Source organism: Chrysochloris asiatica, unplaced genomic scaffold (genome assembly GCF_000296735.1).
Source record: "Chrysochloris asiatica unplaced genomic scaffold, ChrAsi1.0 scaffold00080, whole genome shotgun sequence".
Taxonomy (NCBI): Eukaryota; Metazoa; Chordata; class Mammalia; order Afrosoricida; family Chrysochloridae; genus Chrysochloris; species Chrysochloris asiatica.
The window spans coordinates 664543-672304 of record NW_006408598.1 but is presented as its reverse complement, the minus strand read 5'-3'; positions in this window follow the sequence as shown (position 1 = coordinate 672304).

Here is a 7762-nt window from a genome sequence, read left to right as displayed (position 1 = left end):
CTATTCATTAACTTGTGTTAAATAAAAGGCAGGTCATGTCTCTATGTTAAAAAAAAAAAAATTCATATGAATGTTTCAATGAATATTAATTAGATTAAAAATCAATTTAAGATATGTAAGTACATATCATTTTTTTTACAATGCCAATAAAAATTGACATGCTCAAATTTTCTTTACCAAACAAACTCTTATCTCTTAAGTGAGAAGTTATAAAAGAGAAATTCATAATGTCTGTTAGAAAAGACAAAGCTTTCATACATCAGCTTTGTTGATTCTTAAATGTTATAATTGAGCACTAGCTAATGCCTACATAGAATCTATAGAGATATTATTTATATTATCTAGAAACTTCTTGCACCCAGAGAAATCTACCAGCTAATCAGGTATGTTTTCATTTGGAACGTTCTTACATTGATAGACAAGGATGAATGAAATGACCCACTATTAGTTTTGATTTCCTTTAAAAGTACAAGAACAGAATATTAGCAGCATAAATAGTCTATCCTCATAATGTTGGAGATTTTTTATATGAGTCCCAATTATCAACTTTGCTTATTTTAATCAGTGCAAATTAGACATCTGAGACCAAGGCCAAGTTGGGAACATTTAAGGTATGTGTACAAATATTTATGAGAAGATCCTAAGACTATTGAGAAAGCACTATAAAATTTGGCTTAAATTATATGAAGGCACTATAAATTTGCATTTGAGAGAGAGTTTTACTTACAATGATTTTTATATCTCTTCAACACATTTTTATTTGGAATTCCTCTCATTCTTATTTTGTTTTGGTTCTTTTTTTCTAGGAGATTTTCTCTTTTATTAAACAACTGGCTCCATTTTCTTTGTTCCAATACATGTGCTAAAGATCGTTTGATTTCATTCACTGATACCTACAAAGAAAAATATTTTTTGTTCATTTTTCTCATATGTAACTTTAAATGTAAACAATAGAAAATGAAAAATCATTAATTTAATGCAATTAATCTTAGGATATGGAATCTGCTTATTTTTTCAAATGAGAATGAGAGATGGTCTATTTTTCTTTAAGAACCCATATCATTTTTTAATAGAAACCATTTAAACCTATTACATTGTCATGCTAACTTCAGAGTCAAACATTTAAAATCTAAGTGTTATAAATAAAATAGTAGGGGAATTTAACAAATTTACTCTTCCACTGGTAAGTTGTCATGGTAATATTAATTGTGTGAGCTAAAAGAAAAAAATAAAGATATTGGTATTACACATTATGACAAATTTATAATGGGTAAAAAGTACCAAAGATTTGAAACTGACTACAAAGAAAATGTAAAAAATATCCTCCCCTAAAGTACTTTTTCAGAAGTCATATAGCTAATCTATTTTAATTAGGGTTAGGGGTTTACTTTTGAGTAGTGTAAAATAATACAGAGCTTTAAAAGATTATTAAAAGCTTTAGGGAGATTAAATATATATATAGTTGGTTATGTGCTGTGGAGTCGGTTCTGACTCTTAGCAACCCTGTATAGGGTTTCCAAGGCTGTAAATCTTTATGGGAGCAGAAAGCTCATCTTTCTCTTGCAGAATGGCTGGTAGGTTGGAATCGCTGACCTTAAGGTTAGTAGCCCGACTTGTAATGACTATGCTACATGTATATACACTTGTTATTAAGTGTTGTTGAGTTGGTTCCGACCCATAGCGACCCTGTATAGGGTTTCCTAGGAGTAGTTAATGAGCCTGAACCGCTGACCTTGTGGTTCAAACCAACTTTGCAGTCCAGTGCATTAACCCATATATACATATAGTCCTCTTGTTGCACTGTAGGATAAGCACTGGCTCAAAAGATTGCTTTGAAACGTAAGGTCAGTAGTTCAAACTCACCAGCAGTTCCTTGGAAACTCTATACAGGTTGATGGCACTTAACAACAACAGCAACGTATATATTCTTGTTCACAGTAAAATTATAGGAATTACAACCATGTAAGGAGCTCTGGTAGTCTAGTGGTTTAAAAATCGGGCTGCGAACTTTAAGGTCAGCGGTTCGAAACTACCAGCTGCTCCGCGGGAGAAAGATGAGGCTTTCTACTCCCGTAAAGACTTACACCCTCGGAAACCCTGTACAGGGTCGCTATGGGTCGGACCCGACTCGACGGCACTTAACAACAACAACAAGGAGCTCTGGTAGCGTAGTGGTTTACGAATCGGGCTGCGAACTTTAAGGTCAACAGTTTGAAACTACCAGCTGTTCCAGGGGAGAAAGAAGAAGATTTCTGCTCCCTAAAGATTTACAGCCTCAGAAATCCTGTACAGGGTCGCTATGAGTAGGAACTGACTCCACGGCACATAAACAATCAATCAAGTGACATAAAGTGTATGGATTGTTGAATGTAAAACTGATGATATGCTGTCTAAACCTTAGCTCAATTTCACAATAAGAAGTTTTGAAAAAATTATACTGGATGACAAAATCTTTATTTGTCGATTATTACTTCCAAGGCAAGTCAGAGGTATTTGTTGTTTGCGTGTTTTTATAACATGGGTGTGGAGTGAGGGAAATGCGATTTTAGAGATGTGATTGTTGTTGTTGTTAAGTGCCATCAAGTCGGATCCGACCCATAGCGACCCTGTACAGGGTTTCCGAGGCTGTAAATCTTTACGGGAGAGATGTGATAGGAGAAGGCTTTTCTGAGGAAGTAACATTTATTTAGATATTTGAATGAAGTAAGTTAACAAGCCACACAAAAATCTAAGCCCTTGAACAACATGGTCTGCTGGTTACATTAAGCTTACCACCTGTTTTATTATAAACAAGGGTAAGTCAAAAATTATCCACAGTCTGGCTGTAGAATTTATTTTAATAAAACTTTTATAAAAGATAAATGCATCATTTTTTGACAAAACCTCCTTGCTTTTCAATACTTTGTCCATCTGTCAACAAGCTTTTGTATTCACTTATTGAAAAATGTTTTAGGCTGAGCTGTGAGGTACAAATGTGCTGTTATCTTCACTTCTTCATCAGAGGTGAATCTTCATCCTCAAAGGCTGCTTTCTGGGGACCAAAAAAGCTAAAGTCTGATGGAGCAAGGTCAGGACTATAGGGAGGATGCTTTAACACCTCAAAATGAAGTTTTTGAAGAGTGTCATGGTGTGGCACTGTAGGAAGGCACTTGACTGCAAGGTGGATTTGAACCACAAGGTCTGTGGTTCAAACTCACTATCCACTCCTCAAAAACCTATTTTAAAAAAACAACCTATACAGGATCTCTATGAATCAGAATCGACTCAAAAGCACTTAACAGCAGTAACAACATGAATCAGAATTAACTCAACAGCACTCAACAACAACAACAACAGTGTGGGCAGAGGTGTGAGGACATGCATTGTCATGCAAGATCACAATGCCCTTGAATGCATTTAATCTGAGGTTTAGATCTCAGCTCTTCAGTGAGCATCCCACAGTAATGAGCACTGTTGATTGTTGAACATTTTTCCTAATAGTGTACTGACCCTTGAGAATCCTAGAAAATGGTAAGCATCAATTTTCTAGCTGATGGTTGACTTTCAAACTTTTTCTTGATTGGTGACTAAGGATGTTTCCATTCTATACTCTGCTGTTTACTCTCAGGCTTGTCGTGATGAATTCATATCTCCTCACCAGCAATGAATGTTTTAAAGAAACATTTACCTTCTTCGATTATCAGTACAAATTTTGTTTGTAGATGTCCAAACATTTCTGTTTATGCTCTTCTGTGAGTTTTTTCGGTATCCATCTTGCACAAACTTTTCAAAACCTAAGTCCGTTGTGGATTATTTCATAGGTAAAGCCATGGCTGATTTGCAAATGTTTTGCCACATAATCAACTGTCACTTGTCTATTTGACAGAATCATTTCACGTGCATGCTCAGTGTTGTCATCAGCCATGGATGTAATGGACATTTTAATATAACTGGAGTTTGGATAATCTTTGACTCACCCTTGTATATATAATAAATAGAATTTTATTGGAACACTGCTATACCCATTTGTTAACATATTTGTTGATAGATGCTTTTGTGCTACAATAGCAGAATTGAGTAGATTAGTACTCAATCTGGCCACAAAGTCAGAAACATTTACTGTCTGGCTGTTTACCAAAAGAAAGTTTGCTGAATCCTGCTATTGAAAGAGCTTTCCAAACAGATGAAATAGGAAAGGCAAAGCCTTGTAATGAAGGTGCTCTTGAGTACTCTCCAGAAAAGGCAAGAAGGCTGTAATGAATGGTATGAAGTGAACAATAGGAGCAGTGGTAGCAAAGACATGTAGGTCATACAACTATGTAAGGATTTGGAATGTGATTCTTCTTGGTCTGAAGTGACCAGATTCAACAAATAAAGATTCATGGTTCTCAGTGAAATTTGAATTTCAGACAATCGCTATTTTAATATAAATAAGTTACAAATATTGCATGTTAATAAATATACCCACAACGTATAATGGCGCAAAATAAATAGGCAGGTGGTCAAGTCAGTGGTAGCTGTACCCCAGGCTGTCATTAAGAGACCCAAGCAGAAAGAACATATGCCAGCTTCAACACAGGGTTCCAAGGTCTCCCTGAGAATCAATATCCAGCAGACAAAAGGACAAAGTACAGAAGATCATGTGCAGAAAAGGATTTTGCTTTGTTTCATTTGGTTTTCTTTATTTTCTTAAGTAGGACATGCCTAGCAGTGGGCCCCATTGGTTCAGTTTTAATCCACTGACTTGATCTCAGTTACCTGGGGAGCTGGGAAACATCTATTAGGTAACAGGAAAAGTAAAGAACATGGACTTTGATGAACCACTGCCATTATCTGCCCATAGCACATTATTGAGTACTATTGCCATAAAACAAACTTATTTTTCAATTTAAAAATATAGCTAGCAAAATGACCTTTGCAAGTGCATTTGATTGATTTTCTGGTATTTCTATCTCGTCTGCCTTTGGGTCTCAATGTTTTGGATTCCTCTCTCAGCCAGTAGGAGTGGCTAGAGCAAGTGTTAGGAAGCCCATGTAGCCAGAGAGGCTTTTTCTGACTCTCAACAGCATCCAAAGATAATTCAACAACTAGCATATATTGAATATCTTCTCTAGTTCAGGCCCTATTCTAAGACCTGGGGATATAGCAGTGAATAAAAAGTCTCAGCCTTCATGAGGCTGATGTTCTAGAAGGAAGGAATAATAGTCAACTGATAAAATGAGGTTTAAACAAATTATAAAGGGAGAGTGTTATTGGTAAGGGATGTGTTCAGTGATAACAAGCTCAAATGAGAGTTTCGGGCATGAAGGTACCTCCATAAAAGAAGTTTTCACCGAGGGAACAATAAGGGCAAAGGGTCAAAAGCAGGAGCATGCAAGGATGATGGTGTAGTAGTAGTAGTAGTAGCAGAATGAGTGAGGGGAAGAGTGGTAAACCGGGAGGCACAGAGGCAGTTTGGAAGTTAAGAGGCAGTTTGAATTGTAATCTGTATGAATAGGAGACCCTTGAAGGGTCTAATTTACATTTCATAAAGGACCATTCTGGCTGCTGTGTGGAGAATATCACATGTTGAAGTATGAGTGGGGAAAAAGAAAAAGTCAATTGACATAATCTGGTGGGAGTTGATGGTGGCACTGAACTAAAAAGGTGAACTAAAAGGGTGGAAGTGGTGGGACTGGTCTATTTCTGCGTGTAGTTCAGAGGTAATGCTGTCGGGATTTTCAGTTGAAGGATTTACAATGTGTGGTTTAAGTATTAAACAGCAAACTCAGTGCTTTGAAGGTATGTTTTAAAACTTGTAAGACACATTCCTAGAAAAATCATAGCTGTTTGTTTTTTTTAACTTTGTATCATAAATCGAGTGAAGGTTTACAAACAAGATCATCCATTTTACATTCAACAAATCATATACTTTGCTTCATCTCAATGATTGCAATCTCCTCCATGCAACAACAGTTGTCTCACTTTCTCCCTGTGGGTCCTATTTCCATCCCACCCACCTTCCCACCCTTCTCTACATTGTCCTTAGGTAAATATTGCCCTTTTGAGTTTGAGTGACTATTCCATGGTGAGTATACCTTAGTAGTGTTGTTGTCCCCACTATATACCTATCTACTGCTTGGCTGAAATTAGGCCATGAGGGTAAGTTCCTTTCCAGACCTGAAGGGTGGCCAAGGGTCATACATAGTCTTGAGTTTCTTCAGACTGTTTCTGACCAGTAAACTTGGTCTTTTTTTAAAATTTTGAGTTTTGTTCCACATTTTCTCCCACTCTATCTGTGACCTTTATGTGATCCCTTTCAGAGCAGTTGGTAGTGTTAGCTGGATATCATCTAGTTCTTCTAATTTTAGAGGTTGGTGTTCACATGTTCCATTAGTCCATTGGAAGAAATGATTCCAAGCTGATTCAGTTCTCTCTTCTTTCTTTCAGACATTGAGAGACCAATAGTTACACTTTAGATGGCTGCTCCTGTGCTTTTAAGATTCCAGACACTGCTCAAAAAAGTAGAATATAGACCATTATCTTTGTGGACTATGTTACAAATCATAGTTCTTAATCAAAGACAGGACACCACACTTACATAGTTTCTTACCTGACCCTCTTGCCACTTTACTTCCCTGTGTCCTAAAAATTCATACTGGATGAATTTTTCTCAAGCATCCCTTCCTTTTGAACATATTCTGCCCAATTCATAAACCTTCAATCCTTAGAGTCTTCAGTGCTAAGGGGATAAAATCAAACTCCTTACACAGGACTTAAGATTCCTTACAGTTTGGCCTAAATATGTCATGGTGACCTTATTTCTTCCTACTCCTGTACCTACAAGAAAATCTGAAACAGCCAAACTCTGATTCACTATTTGCCAAATATAATAGGTCCTTTCCTACTTCCTGGCTTAAGCAGATTTGTCTCTTTTTTATTATCCCAAATATTACTCCAGTTCTAAGGCCCAGCATAAGTTCCTTCTGTCCAAGGTACTTCCATGCCACTGTGACCCACAATGACCTCCCTTTTTCACTGACTTTGTGGTTTCTTCTTGTTCAGCAACTGCTTACTGCTCTATGATCTTTAAAGCTAGAATTTAGCATTATGTATTTCATGCGTTTACTGAATTAACTGGAATCGTGATATGGCACTATAGGATAAGTGCTGGACTGCTAGCTGTAAGGTCAGTAGTTCAAACCCACCAGCTGCTCTTTGGAAACCCAAGTCAGGATTTCCACGAGTATAACAGAATTGATATCACTTAATAACAACAATCAATTAACTATAGACTCTTTGTAACATTCAAGTATATATTTTATTTATACTAAGTGACTGGAGAAGAAGAGAGCCTAATGGATGTGTGAATTTCTTTACTTAGAGGAAATCTCTTGCTACTTAATGCACAGGAAATGTAGAAGCAACCTCTCCCAAAAGAAATTAAATGATCAGTGGCCTTTGAGAAAGGAAGGTTTGAAGTTATCTCTCTGAACATGACTGCCTCTTGGTCTATGTACAGGTTCCTCATGAGCACAGTGAAGTGTTTTGGAATACTCATTTTTCGCAATCTTATCCACTGATTGCCATGATCCACACAGTCAAAAGAGCACAAGTAGGAGAGGAACAAACAAGATGGTGGATCGGGTGGACGTATAGCAGAGAGCTCCAGCACCAACAACACAGAATACCCGACCAAGTAGGTTCAGGGGATGGTCCCAGAACTCTGAACCACATATAAAGGAATACTTAGAAGGTTGGAAGGTTCACAGCTGGGGGAATTTGTGGCAGAAGCAAGAAATCT